At 35.3% G+C, this 16,357-nt stretch overlaps 1 protein-coding gene across 2 annotated transcripts in view; it reads left to right on the forward strand.

The window, feature by feature from the left end:
* LOC100746232 (protein GDAP2 homolog) overlaps positions 1 to 16,357 on the forward strand; it is a 69,554-nt gene that overhangs the window by 13,905 nt on the left and 39,292 nt on the right. The window contains exon 1 of one of the 2 annotated variants that reach the window (XM_024370503.2): positions 8,687 to 9,167. The exons of the other annotated variant lie outside the window; for it this stretch is intronic. The gene's annotated coding sequence lies outside the window, so the exon portion shown is untranslated. Of the gene's footprint in view, positions 1 to 8,686; positions 9,168 to 16,357 lie in introns of those variants that run through there. 2 annotated transcript variants of the gene reach the window in all.

The following is a 16,357-nucleotide window of genomic DNA, read 5'->3' on the forward strand; positions in this document are numbered from 1 at the left end:
TCTCTCGAGCACCTGCCACTGAACGGGGACGAGCACATAGAAAGAATCGTCCATCCCTTTTTCCTCGTTCCCCTTCGTTTCTTGCTCGTGGAATTTCAGGATGCGCGGCGTTAGCACGGAAAATTGAATATTTTAATTATCGTCGAGTTTCGTCCCTGTGGATAGGCAAAAATATGTCTCCGTTTGCACGAGTTGGAAATATTTTCAAGATGTGGGTGAATACGAATGGAGCGTATTTATCGAACACGGTTTATCAATGATTTACTTGCGGTTCATTTGAATTTTGGGTTAATTTAACGCTCGAAATGACTGTAGCTCTTTTGTACGATTGAATCACTGTCCTAGATTTCAAACTTTCACGACCGTGAGAGGTCATGATATTGGTTTTTCGGGAACAATCGTGTAGCTGTTGCACTTGCACTTTGCACTTGTATTTTGGGCCATCTTCATTTCGTAGACGTTGCAGTCTACTTGGTGAGAATACATCTGAAACAAATTGCAAGCGCAAAGTGCAGAGGCAACAGCTACACGATTGTCCTCGAAAAACAATATAAATTATTAATCAGAGTTAAATCGTCGATGAAATTTTGCATATCCCCTTCAATTTGATTTCTTTGAAACCAAAGTTTTATACTCTGGTCGTCGATAGTTATGTCGTGGGGTGTTAAACGACAAGAATGTCGAATGGAAGGAGAGAAAGTCTCGAAGCGGAGGTTTTAATTGACTTGTTTACTTATTTGTTCGTCGATTTACGACTTCTCGAGTTCGCCAAAGAGGTTCGTGAAGACGATAGTCTTTTTTTTCTGTTTCAGTTGATCTTCGATTTTACTTACATTTTATCGGTGATACTAATTCGAGAGCGAAGTGCACTTTCACAATACTTGTAGTCGTTCTGGATTTTTATTACGATATTGCAGAACATTCACTCTTCATTTGTATTCAACAGTAAGCTTTTATAATTTATATGTTTAATAAGATTTACATCCAACCACGACCATTTGTTTTACATCTAAAAATTTTACAGCCCGAAGTTTATTATATACTTAAATTGATATCTCTGTGTACATATACATGCGTTATTTCTGAACAAGTTTAGTGACATATACATGGAAGTATTATATGGAAACTCTACATGTAAAAATTATACAAACTAAGCTCTGTTACAATTGGTATTTCTATTCATATACGACATCTACATTATTCCATTCCAAGAATGTTCTTCATTCTAACCTCGATTTCCCAAATACCCTTCGCCAAACACTAAGACACTATCTTGTCTGCTATTTCTCATCTTAATCGAACCATTAAATTCAATCGGTGCTACAATGACTGAAAAGAAAATTCCGTCTCCGGTGAGGATCTCATAATTTCTATTCGATTCTCTTGGCGTTACTTTCGACTTGAACGCGTCGTGGGCGTTAGCTTTCTGCCTACGTTTCAACGTAAAATATTCAGTGTTTTTCACGGACGCTCTCGTATCGATCAGAATGAATTCGTCTCAGCCGGTGATCCTCGTTGCGCGACATTCGGGACACGCGTCGCCTCCGGAATAAAAGGTGAAACGAGCGGAATTTGCACGAGTAAAGAGTAACAAGGAGACGATAGTGGAACGGGCCAGGACGAAATAGAGTACAAGTATCAGGAAAATCAGCGACGTCACGTGCCACGTGCCTTCTTCAAATTTTATTCTATTCAAACGCTCCAGCTTCGATCATGTCTCGTTTCCCCTGTTCGATCGTACTTTCTTCGTGATCGTCCGCCATTGCCTCGGTTCAAGTCGAGAATGTGTAGGATTTGCGATAACTTTATTGGGAAGTGCAAAGGAAAAATTGTAGTTTAAACATGGATGTTTAAATTTATAAGAAAAATTTCTTTATCAATAAAGGTTTCATATACATTGGTTCACGAAAGTATGTGAGTGTTTATCATAGAAAACTCGTACGTCTATGTTGTATGTTGTATGTGTAGAACACTTCGGAATTTCATTGGCACTGTAATGAGATACGAGGATCATGATTGTAGTGGTCAAATTTGAGATACAACATATCACAAAAATAGAAAAATGGCTTCGAGTTAAACAAATTAAAGCAAACCCCGATAAATGCAACCACATTACATTCACACTGCGAAAACAGATACCACTAAACATTATACTGAACGGCACGCATATAATACAAACAAGGCAAGTCAAATACCTAGGACTCCACTTAGATACACGATTCACGTGCAAACAGCGTATTAAATCAATAATAGACAAAATACAGACAGCAAGGAGACAAATGTATTGGTTAACAAGTCGAAAATCCAAACTAAGCATAGAAAACAAATTAAAAATATACAAAACGATCATAAAACCAATCTGGACGTACGGAATACCACTATGGGGAACAGCAGCAATGAGCCATATAAGCAGAATAGAGACAATCCAAGCTAAAATTCGTAGAACAATAATAAACGCCCCATGGTGCGTTAGAAACGAGGACTTACGGAAAGACCTTGGAATACCAACGGTCAAGGAGGAGATTAGCAGATGCGCAAGAAGGTACAGAGAAAGAATAGCAACGCACCCGAACCGGCTGGCAGCGGAAACGATCAACGCATCAAGCATAGAAAGAAGACTAAAAAGGAAACACCCAGCAAATCTCACATAAGACTAAAAAGGAAACACCCAGCAGATCTCATAAAAGATATAACCTAACAAACACGAAGATGGTACCATGGGGGTAGCCACCCACATGATAATCAAACAGTTAAAAAATTCTACCAATGTCCAAATTGAACAAATTGTGAATGTGAAATATTAAATAAAAAAAAAAATTTGACATACATCTGGTTTTATATGTATATATATATATAAACTATATATATATTATATATATGTAAAAAATTACAAACATTGCAAATATTTGATAAATGAAAAATATTTATGCAAATATACCAACAATGTTTTAGTAAATTCATATTTTTATAAACGTAACCAATTAACCACAAAAGTGGACTCGAAATAGAGATCTGTCTCATGTACTTAATATTAGTAAGTTGTAGCGTATGGAATGTCTGATCATGATCAGCCATATCTACTTACAAAAACTTAATTGGATTCTAGAAACGTAATACACGTAGAGCTGATTAATTAAAGAGATGGAATCGAAGTGAAGATTTATCTCATGTACTAAATATTAATAGACTGTAACCTGTAACGTATGAATTGTTTGATAATGATCGGATTTATCTACTTATACTTCACTGCATTCTACATAAATGATGCAATGTGTTTCACACCGTATCTATGTAGGAAGCCGAGAACACTTTCTACAATCTCTTGAAACTTAGGCTTGCACCTATTTATTACCGCTATTATATTTCTAAATCATACTTTTAATTTACAAGGACTTTCCATTTAAACACAGAGTAAAATTAATGGAAAAGTTAACGCGGAGTTAGATGAATACCAGGTACGTTCCAAAATCGATTTTTGTCAGAAATTCTCCGCTTTATAAAAGTTTCTTTCTCCCAGTTTACGCTGATATGCATATGCTTCCAAACTTTCTGCAGTAATTTATTCAAATTTTTCGATTTTCTCAAAACGCCGATCCTTTTTATTGGAATTTCGTTGTTACCTCTGGGAGAAATTTAAATTTAGAATTCCGGAAATCGACTCGAGCGAACGACAATAAAGATAATATAGATAAGACAATGTGATTGTGGTTTATAAAATTCATCGTTATTGTTCTACTAAGATATGATTAGAATTATATATTATATATTAGAATTATCGCAATGATTTTATTCTACATTTTCGACATATTTGCACGCGTATAGCTCTCTTATCGATTATTTATTCCTGTTCAATCTGGAATCAGCCTGTTCAAGTATACTTGATAAACATTTAAATTGGATTATTTCGAAAACTAAGCCGAAAATGAAAAAGTGTCATTCTATATTTTTTTCGTATTTTTTCACGAGGAATCACGTGCCCACTTTTACATGTTATTCGGCCCAACTCTACATATCTCGTTTTGCTTTCTTTGATACAAATTTTACACCGCAGCCGTTCCCATGTTGCAACTATCTTATTAGCAAGTAAATCGAATTTCGTAGATCTTTCTTCAGATATTTTCGTTTGGCGTCACGATGCCACTTTCTGTGCATTACTCCCGCGTTTTTCATGCGGATTCGCACACGATACATAGGGGAAGCTCGACGCCTGAATTTTTCAGGTGACCGGTGCCGCGCAACCCGTTCGTTCTCAGAATGGAAAATTGTTCAAAACTCGAGCAACTCTACGTGTGAATTTTTCACGCCAACTGGTCCATGTAACTTGCCTCATGCCCGAGATAATATTTTTCGCTGAAACCTTGCTAGTTGTGAACCTCAGCTTTTGAAGTTTCATACTAAGAAGATACTGCAGACAAAAGAAGTATTTAAGTATAATAGGATGTTAAGAATTTAAATTCGTAAGAATCCAATGACGATGACTTCCTCTTTTGAAATTTCTTATGGCGAAATAGATTGTAGTTGGACAATATACGTACCATTACGTTAATCATCCATTTAACAACTAAAAGCGATAGTGCTGACGTTTGTTTCTCATGATTACATTAAACTGCAGCAATTATATCAATTATTCTTCTGCGTTCCAGAAAAAAATGTCTAGTATCGTTAATTTTCTAACAAATGTTTGCACGTATCATTATCTTTTAATGCAGGATTTTTTAATAGATTTCTTATTTCATTTTCATAGCGTCGAATTTTTACAGGCGTGTAAAAATTTACAAAATTTAATATACTTGCATCTAAATAATTAGTACGCAAGTGCTATGATAAATACAATATATTTTTATTTAAAAAAAGAAGAATGTTATGTAATTCAGATAGTGAGGTATCAAAATTGGATAAATAACTTATAGAACGTGAGTCTTTGCGCTAAGATCTGAAGCTCAATATGCTTACATTGCTCTAAAATACTTCAAATTACCCGCGTATTATTGAAATATAGAAACTTGCGCCAAAAGTTTGGTATCGTTAAACACGTGTTCTGTGGAAAGGAACAGTGTTTCATTGTGTTACTGCGACGCAGTTCACTGTACCGCTAATCTAATAAAACAAAACGATTCCTACATTTCCTCTGGCTGATTCATGTCGTACACGCGTTGAATAGTTCACAGGTTTCGTGGCGAGATAAACACAGTTCTGCACGTCTACCTTCTCACGATTGCAATACGTTTTTCTACAGTTTCTCGAGCAATGCTGCGTAGCAACATGTAAAGAGCAAAGAGCAGAAAAATTATCATTTCAAAACCAGACACAGATGTTTATAAATATTTAAAAGTAATAAAATAAGTTTTAAGAAAGATATACGTGGTGATATCAAAGATACAGGTGTCATGTATTATCCTTTTTTAAGAAATTTGTTATACAGTTTCTTAAAAATATGTTCGAATCATTTAATCGATGAAACTTTAACAACGGACGAAATTTTATGGAATTTTTGTTGAAATAATCATTGAATGAAAGACTATAGAGAAATGTATAAGTCGATTTTTGTGAATTTTCTATTTTTGCTACAATCTTGCGAAAGGAAATATGTAAATTAACGTGACCTAATTACGAAGCTATTAAAAATGTATTGAAGTATTGAAATGTAAATAATTGAAATTCCATTAGATTTCAAAATAAGCGATAAGTAGACTGCAGATGTTTGTGCATTTATGGAAAATTTAAAGCTGCAAAAATATATGACACATTGAAACTTTAATACTCGCTATAATATTTAGTGGAGGAAACAAATCTCTAATTAAATTATATTTTCTCAATTCTATTCGTATAAAATATAAATTTACGTAACCGTCCATACTTTGATCGTGAATCATTGACAATAATCCAAGTTGCAAAGAACGCGTCAACGATGTTCAGAACAAATAAACTCAAGAAACACGAAGTATGATATTGACGCACATATATATCTCAATTATATTGTTTTCTCTTGACTGTCGCGCAACCAGGAATGAATCATTTGTTAATTAGCTCGTTGGATGTCGTTCACGACTAAGATTCACGAGAACGCGTCTTGCCTTTTTTATTTTTTTTTTTTTTTTTTTTGCTCCTTTCCTTATTATGACCAACGTATTCTAAATTCGAAACAATAAATCTTATTCAGTCGTTCGTGTAGCTGGTTGTTTGCACGGGAATCAGAAGTTGTTATTGGCAAGAAATACCAGACGGTAATTCCTGAATCTTTTCCCAAGGAGAGTCGCGCGAATTAACGAGAAGAACGCGTCGTTACGCGGTTCTTTCCGCTCGATTTTGCGTTCCAAACGTACGCTAACTCGCGAAAGTATTTCAACACTTGTACAAACTTTTTATGAATATACATTATATGTGTTGCACGAGACGTTTTGAAATATAATTAACACTGTAATGAGACTAGACTATCATGGTTACGTTGATAAAGTATGAAAGAAATCTGAAAATGTATATAGTAACTACAAGATATTTAATGCAAGCATATAATTCGCAGAGATCATTAAAATGTTTAGACAGTAGATTATCTATTGTATTAATAAGCATCAATAAGATCATCTGTAACATGCATTGTACGTCCAAAATTGTTATTCATGCTCTATACTAATTTTTTAATAAATACATTTTTACAATAAATATCTTGCATTTTTAGTATAGAGTTTTAGTTTCGTTTCAAATTTAACCAATTATGGTAATCGTGCCTTGTTGCAGCACTAATGAAATTGCAAAATGTTCTACGTAACACGTACAATAAAGGCTATATGTACACGTACAAAAATTGTTTGTGGTGAGTGTCGAAATATTTTCACGAGCCATTGAATGTACTAGAAATCTGTACAACTGGGAGTTCCAGCAGTGACGTAACGTCGCGGTAACGGCATTTTCAATGACCCGTGTGCACGGATATCGAATACTTACGTCACGTGTAGTCATTGTCGTTGCACGCTCGTTTCGATCGCCAATCTTAAGAAGATGTGTACATCTTACGTACAGCGCAAGAAATGAGATAAAACTTTGGCTTTGTTTAGATACAGAGATAAATGAATGTTTATGTAAATTAATTATTTTACGAAGACAACTGAAGGAATGGAGGCAGAAATTTGTTTTATCCATTAAATGTTATAACGATTATAGCACGATGTTTTGTCACTTAATTCTGAAAATGAATAACGTATATGAATGCGTGTAATATGCAAAAATATAAAATATACGCAAAGTAAAATATTCTCTAGTTGCGGTAATAAAAATATGTATGTGCATAATTATTCGCAGTCCAGTGATAAAGTGATGTTAGTGCGCATATATTATAAAATGTGATTATTTTGAGATCTGAACTTGACAAGCTAATACTACACATTAAAATTGCAAGTTTTATGCAACAACTATATTTTCAAGAAATTTGAATACGGAAAGATAACATTCAAGGAAAAGAATTTCAACATATTCGATATTCGATGGCGACTGGAATATTTTTGAGAAGGCGATGTGTCTAAACATTGCATTTTATACGTAACACACACGTGCAGATATATCGGTTCGAAAGGCGATACTCCACGAAGACGCTTCATCGTCGCCTCGCTTCTCCTCGCGATTAAAAACTGTCCTCGAAACATTCTAGTACGTTTTATATATATGTATATGGTTATTCCGAGTGGAAACATCGACACAACGTTGTTTCTGCCTATCCTATTTGCACGTGAATAAAATTCTTTTAGAAATTTTCCAATTTGAACTGGTGCGAAATTTCAATGCTCCAAACTGCTGTGAGTAATTTTGACACAGATAGCGAAGATTTTGTGAGATATTCGTGCTATGTGTATAATAGTATTCGACGGAGTATACCATTCATGCCCTTGGTATTGATAGAACCGATATAGTGAGTTCGTAAACTGAAACATTGTGTGGCAACATCTATCGATGTATCTGTACGTATCTAAGCTCATACACGTCATACACAAGGCTCTTTGAATATTACATTGCACAAATCCTTCGTTACCACAAATCTTCCATGAACAACTTTCAGTAAATTTTGGCAATTGACGTTCTCGCTGCTACTGACATTTCATTGTTTCCACCCACAGACAATATACCTTTCTATTAGAAATTTTATTACGTCTGACTTCGTTATCGATTATTATTGGGATTATTCACATTCATTCCCGATAAAAAGTTAAAAATACATGTTTTTTTCGATTGATGCCAGAAACGAAAGAAATCTTAAATACAGAAATAGTTATTCCTCAAATTTGAATTCTTCATTCTTTGTTTCGTCGCTGTCAAGGGAGTTAAATTACTTATTTCAACCCTTTAAGCGTATCAGCTTCAACTACTGACCGATTTTACTACATCATTGAATCTCTTTCATCAATTGTACTCGTTTCGTCGCTTGCTACGAATAGATAGTAAAAAGTAGCGAATTCTGGGAATTTTTAGCACAGCACTTTGCTGGCTCCTTTACGAGGAAAGGAGACCATGCAAATTGGACCGTCTGGCTGCATTAAAGGACATAATCGAGAATATTCAAACGATTGCGTCACGCGCGAGAACCATTATTCTTATATAGCATCTCGACGATTGGTACGTCCCAACGAAAGGTCGAAAATAATTTACGACGACGTTAAATAGCTTCGAGTCGCAGTTTCTGCGGTGGATCGCGAAGGAACTGAATCGAACACGATGGCTCGTTTCGCGTTCCTCGACAATCTTCGTTCGTTCGAGCTGTAAGCTCTATCGACACTTAATTATCAATGTTACCGAATATTCCGCAATTGTGTCGCGATCGGTTTTCGTTTCGGAAAATTTGTACCTTTCTCAGGCGTTACAGCATCGAATCGTAAAATATAAATGACGAAGTGAGAAGACAATGATGAATGGGAAATAATTGTAATCCTTTTGTGCGATTGGAATCGCAAAAGGATAAATCATGAGTTGGAATTGTAATTTTTCGTAGCAACGAGTCGTAAAGCGTGAGTTATGAACTGGAAGATAAATCTGTCCAAAGAAAACTATAATTTTTTTGTAATTTTAGATCGCAAGGTATAAATTATCAAAATGGGACAGTTGCGAGTGGATAGCAGCGATTGTTTTAGGTTGCTTCAAAGATTAAGGGAACACGAAAACAGAACATTCATGAATGAAAAATGGTACGATGATTTTTATAATGCTACTAATCATTGATAATAATTTCAGACCTTTTATGATACTGCATACCGAGAGCTGTATAGATTTTATATAAAATTAGGGCATGATAGTTAATAAGAATATCATGATATTTTTACAATAACTGTAAACATTTCTTGCAATAACTATTTTACAATAACTTCGAGACTTTGTATTAAAATAATAAAAAGAAAATAAATAAATGTACAAATCGTGAATGAAAAAAATTGCAATTTTCTTAGACTAATTCCAAGATTAACAAAAATACACAAGTGACTCGTGGTCAGTTCGCGATAATTCTAATTTATTTTAATTGTATTCTTATCAGTTCAAAGTAGCACTCTGTCGTAAGAAAATATTTTAAAAAGATTAGTAAATAACTGTGTCGCGACAAAACGAGTTCGAAAATGTGCACCGTGCAAAGTATCGTTCGATGGTATAATCTTATCAAAAGTTTTATCTGAATCCCGCGTGTAATCCTATTATATTCCCTACACTTCGCGCGATACGGCTCCACTTTGAAAATCCCAGTTGCTCACAAGACGAGGAGAAACCAATACATTCCTAAGTATTATACGCATTTATTCCACGGATTCGTTTACCTGGCTCGAAATTGTTGTCCGACCGATTTCCAACGAGATTATTTATCAGAATTAAACGATGCAAATATTTTTGCCGCTTTTCCCACGTATTTTGAGCATCGAAATGTTTTAGATGTATTTATAACATTTGAAAATAATAGATAGATAATATTTCATATATACGAAAGGATATAAAAAATAGAAAAGTAAATTATCTATGCTACTGAAAATAATTATAAAATTGTTCTCCGCACCACTTTGATTTTTACATCCATTCTCTGCGTGTGCACGTTTTTTGGATTATTATATTAAAGTCAATTTTTATCGCTAAATCGCGTATTCTTGTATTTTTGAAAATATAAATTTGTATTTTTTAATGCAACTGAAAGAAGGAATTATTAAAAATTACAAGAGGTATTCTACTTTGAATATTTCATATAGCTTTGCAAATTATATGCGCTCTGTGCATTTCTACATCTTCAAATTTGCCATGAATGTATAAATACCAGCAGTCTGTTTGCCACAGTGTCATATGAATAGCGAATCAATAAATTCTAGCCAATCTGTGGATCCTAGAGAATTCCTATTTGCCCTATTGCTATAATAGAGTTCTTCGTGGTAGCGGTCCTTTAATTATTTTGAGTGTAGTTCGATTTAAAAAGAGAGGGGCGACTTTCAGATATTCGAAACGTTTCCACTTTGAAAACAAACGCACGAATCATAGGTGGTACGCTATTCGTTGCCGTCTTACAACATGAAACTTTTCTTTTTTATCTTGTATTATTTTGAAGCTTTGGTCTGGTCTACTTGTATGAAACACTGTATATTATTATATATTGTCATCCGTAAGTGATGGTCAAGCAAATTAATGCAAAAAGAAGGATATTTGCTGCTACATTTATCGTTCGAATATAATTTGTAATATTTATATTGAAATATTCATATTTCTTTCATCTTTCGCTCGACTATTTTACTAATAAAAATTTGTTTGCGTTCGTTAGCGCTCGGTCCTATTACGAGAAGATAATCGCTTCAAAAGATCGTGTTATACAATATTCTAACACGTGATAGAATTGATCGTACTGGGAAATCGACGCTATGTGTTCATTGTGTGCCAGTTTTAGACTTCTCGAAATTACTCTTCTATATAAACAATCTTAATCTTCTATCAAATTAATTGCAAGTGTGACTTCAAGCACAAATTATGAGAGTCGTTTGATGATTCGATCTTTTACTCGATCGTAATGTCAATTTATTACAAAGATAAAAAGTCTGATGTTAGTCGTTTTAACTGGTTAAATAATTCTCGTGTTACTTATACCTTTCATCAAAATCAAGAAATTTGTCACTAATCCAGTTTACCTAATTGATTTCTGATAAACTCATCATTGCACGATGTTCATTCTCGAATCATTTGCAGTTGAAACAGCATTTCGATTGCGTGTCAAACGAAAGTTTACACAAGAAATAATCAAATGTGATCTAAGAAAAATTAGCAGGATCCTTCATATCTTCGCGTGACTCTGTCGAACAACCAACAAACAGGGCTGGAGAAATCATCGAGATGTTGGATGATGGCTTAGAAAGAATGTTATCGATGCTAGAAACCATTCGTCGACACATCGTTTGCACACTGATAACGCCATGGAATTAGCTAATATTTGATCAATAATCGATCTGGCAACTGCTAGCGCAATCTCGAGACCAGATCCTCGTTCCGTGTTGCTCACTGATTCACCAGCGATTTGTCGCAGCATGATCGTTGCTCGGATCGCTGCTCGAATTGCTCCGGGCGAATTTTCTGATCGATTGTACCATTATTCGAGACGACACGATTATTTTAGAATCGTTGGAAACATGGTTATTTTACAGAAGATGTCGTAATTTTGCTACAAAAGCGACACAATTTGAAGAACTTTTTTTTTCTTTGAAGTATCATGTGTCAGCAAGATCTTCACGATCATAAGGCCTTTTTAAGTTTATACACTAAAAATTATCGAACTAATGCTAATTACGTGGAATAAAGTTCACTTTCATCGATTTTAAAGCAAATTATAATCATTTTATATTATCAATGGAAAACCTTGTAGATAAAACAATTGATTTGTCGTTGATACAAAAATCGTGGAATAACATCCACTCCATCGATTTTAAACCTGTATGACCATAGAAAACTATGACATTCGATAAAGAAGTGTAACATCTGGATCTTTTCCACCAATGAGATATCATTGTATATTATTATTATAAGAGATATTATTAAAATATTAAAAACCGGGAAACTCTTTGATACTTGCAGCCTTAGTGTAATTTTCCAAAAATGTGTATACCATCGAATGTTCGCAGGTCTTTTCGATTTCACGAATTACGTGAAACGAAACGCAGTAGATCCCACGCGCGCTTACCCACGCGAACGTAACCGTGATAATTCGTTTACAATCGTCGACCTTTTCGCGCAAGCGCGTTAATTACCATCGAAAAAAGAACAAGAAGAAAGAAAGGGAAAAAATTGGAGGGATATTTTTATCTGCGACGATTCGTTTCCCCGCAATTTCTCTTTCGATCGACGTATCTTAGCCAGAGGATCAATTAAAAACGGTGTTTTCTCTCGCCCTCGGTTTCTCTCGTAACTGTTAATTTCACCGACGATTAATGCCACTGCTGGATGAAGCTGTCCCACGGGATTTTTCCTCTATGCAAATTCCACGACTGCTTATTCCACGGCATGGAAAATGGTGACCTGGAAAGCAGGGCTCCATTCGTCGAGAACAATTTCCCCGTTGGGGCCAATAAAACCACGCGTACTACACCTTCTTTCCCTCGTCCACGTATCGATGAAACGTGACGAAGAAAACGGTGATCTCTCCTTTTATCGCGGTGCAAACGACATGGAATCAAGCGATCAACGATCGTTAACCGTCGCGTACCGTCGCTCCTCTCGTCAGATAAGCCGACGTCGATATCGCCGCTTGTCACCTTTTGACTAGTTTTGGGAAATTTCCATCGTCCGTAAAAGTGAAATCGAACGGCGCAAGTATTTCTTAAAGAGAAAGTGAACTTGTTTTCTTTCCAAATTCAGTCAATCTTATTTTGTGAAATTAGTCGAACAGTGAGATTAAAGTTAAAGGAGCTTTCAAAATCTACGAGACTTGTAAGTTGCAAACAAGTTGTATTGTGAAAAGTGTTTTAGGAGAAGTTTCAAATAAAAGTTACTATGAAATGTTTCATTAGAGGAAAATGGTGCGTGGATTGAATTTCTGATATTTCAGTCTGTCGTTGAATTTGTCTTGTTCAAATTCGAACTGCAGAATTTCTGTTTTGCTTGTACCGACTTTGGCGAGCTGCTGGTAGCTCGTGAAACGTGTTAGCACGAACTAGAACGTCGTTTCGATAATTAATTGGGTCAACATGTTCATAGTGCAACGTGTTCATAGATTGCTACGTTCCAGAGATAGATTCTGTTGACTTTGATGTCTGAGTGATTTATCATTCATCATGATTCATTTGTTAGTTTATTAATTATTTCGTTAATATTAGAAACACGGGATATTACATCAGTTACACTAGACTAGTGCATATTGCATACACAGAGTCTAGTACTTACAGCTAACGAGAACTTTCCTGTTGAATGTACTTATTTTATTAAAGAATAGTCGACTCGAACACTAAAATAAGAAATACCAACAATGTGAAAAATAAGTCAATGAGACCAAACAAAGATGGGTTCGGGCAATAAGAAAAACTGAAGCGAAAACGCCAAGATAAAATTCCAACTACAGAAAGAAAACAACGCAATGCGAAATATAATTAAAAATGACAAACATAAATGACAAACATAAGAAAGAATGTTCATAGAAAGAAACACAATAAGAAAACTGCGAGATTCCCTGAAATAAAAACGACCTATCTAAATAGAAATCTAAAGATTCCTGGAATATTCTAAAAATTTCTAGTATTCCCTTAAGGGCATATATCAAAAATGGGAGAGCCAGCAGCAGCTTCAAGTATGCCGCGATATTGAACTAGAAAGTTACCGATGTGAAAATACAACACGATATACGTGAACTATACACATTCGATAGTATATACCGTATTTCCTGTAGTCTTTTTCACGCTGTAACTTTGGAATCTCCATCTTCTCAGCTATCTGCCTATTCACCCTTTCATATGTTCCCAGAATGTACGTGTGAGTATCATACAAACTTCGCTCGACTTTTTCACCGATCTTTAGCTTTATATATCGTGGAAGCTATAATATCCTCGTTTCTGTGTTATATCGAATTATCAATCGCAAATTCATTGGAATCGCGTTTAACTATCTAAGACGCTGAACAGATAAGGCGTACCACTGTCGACAAAAGACGCGCGAGAGGACTGTGTCAAGAGCTCTTTGCTTTGGCTCGCGAAAGAACACGCCAACACGTCTCGATTTTCGTTCAAGATGTACGTAATACTGGATATATATGCCAGGACAAAAGAACGACAATGTAGGCTCGCTTTTGGTATCTTGCAATTTAGAGAAAACAATCTAAATACGAAATTTGATACTTCTGTCAAGAGAGAAACTAAAATGGACGCATCATTGGCGTTACGTCGCGTGAAATGGCCCGTGCGACGTCCTTCGTTGTCTGACGTAAGGTCCCACCATAAACTGAATCTTATTAACTTCCAGGAACCTTTAATCCTGCAAGTATTTTCGGTTTATGGCTGGTCCTTAGAACAATCCTTAGGTTTGTGACACGTTTTTACAAATTACGGAGATTGTCTAACGGAAAAGCAGGTTTTTCCCATAAACAATGTCACCTATGAGCCACGTTGGTAGGAGGCTTCTTCCTCCTATCTTCATTCTTAACGTTGGCCATAACCAATGGGCATCGCAGATCGTTACCCTCACTTTCCTAACGAAAAGTGTGAGCAACGAATCCGCTTTCTTCATACAACAAAGACAGCCACGCCGAGCTTTCCTCCGTAATCACACAAAAACGAACTTCATTTGTTCTCACAACTACAGAGCAGTCACTTGTGCTCTAGACTTCATCTCTATACTTGATCTCTAGACTTGTCACAAACAGTAACATTCGAGTAACAGTCAAAGCTCATCAGTAACAGTTAAAACACAGTTCGTGGAACAGAAGGAGTCAGAAGTCAAGTCAGCAGAATCGCCAAGTCGAAGACAGTCAATCGACAGAAGATACATCATCACAGTCGCCAACACGAAACGAGTCTCAGGCCGTATTCATTCGTAGTTTAGCATTCCATATACGCACCAATGTATCACATCTTGAAGTTGTCGGATTGTTGAAAATATATATTAACCTGTTAATATCAGCGTTATATTCAGTCAACCACCCCTATTATCTTAATCGAAATAGGGGATCGATCGATTCGTGGCGTCGATTATTCGAATCGTAACGGGAATTTACGATTCCCGTTGACGCGCTTCTTCAAGATCGCTTCTCCCCGCGAACGATCGAAAGTTCAATTGGATTAAAAAGAATATAAAGGTGTTAACAGATCTAGGTACATTGGGAAAAGATTAATATTCATTAGTACGCGAATGTTGATTCATTAGAAATGAAAAGCAAGATTAAAATACGTCAGCATTAAAATTCGTATCGATTTGAAATTAGAGCAAACAACTAGGGATACTAAGATCTTATAATCTTTTTGTTAATCAAGGATTGTCCAGTAACGGGATCCTGACTTCCAATATAGCGGAAAATTTCTTGAAAATTATGAATTTTATATGTGAAACTCTTTCGAAGTAACTTTAGATTGAAATTAATAATTATATTTATGGTTAACCTCTTCCACCTGTTTAACGTACACGTATACGCTTTTTAATACATATATTTCTATCTTGTTTATTAAATATTCGCTATACAACGGCTGCAAAAAGTACTTGTACACCATTTTACTCGTTACAGTATTTATATATTAATTAATTAATTGAGAACTTGGAGAGCTTGTGGAAGATTAATTAGGCCAAGAAACGTAGAACCGGACGAAAAGACGGTTCACTGAAAAATAAGAGTATGTTCAAATATTTTTCGTAATCATTGTATTTTAGATTCACTTGATTACTTAACTTCTCAAGGAACAAATTAATGAAGATCAAAAAAGAATAATTATTTCTCACTTCTCCGAGAAGAATAATATATGCAACCGTTGAGCCTTAAGTTTTATTATTCATGAGAGAATTTCATACATTCACGAATACTTATCGACAATGTATATCTCAAGGGGTTAATTACCTTATGTAATTACGATCTGCATTATAAATTTCGCAGTCCACAACAACCATCTCAGTAATATAACTATTCATGCCAATACAACAATACACTATACAACGATACTTGGAAAAATCCATTGTTTCTTTCAAAGACACAACAAACTTCATACTTTATGTAGAAACTTTCAACAGGCCTGTTAAATTTCATATTTCGATATACACTTTCCTCGATCCATTGGATCAACTAGAGAACTTGGCGATATTACTTCAGCCAATTCTCCATAACGCAATTAATGGGTTGAGTGGAGCGAATCTAGAGATCCTCTTTTCCCTTGATATTTTTTTTCCGAGCCAGCTGTTT

Source organism: Bombus impatiens, unplaced genomic scaffold (genome assembly GCF_000188095.3).
Source record: "Bombus impatiens unplaced genomic scaffold, BIMP_2.2 scf_0777, whole genome shotgun sequence".
Taxonomy (NCBI): Eukaryota; Metazoa; Arthropoda; class Insecta; order Hymenoptera; family Apidae; genus Bombus; species Bombus impatiens.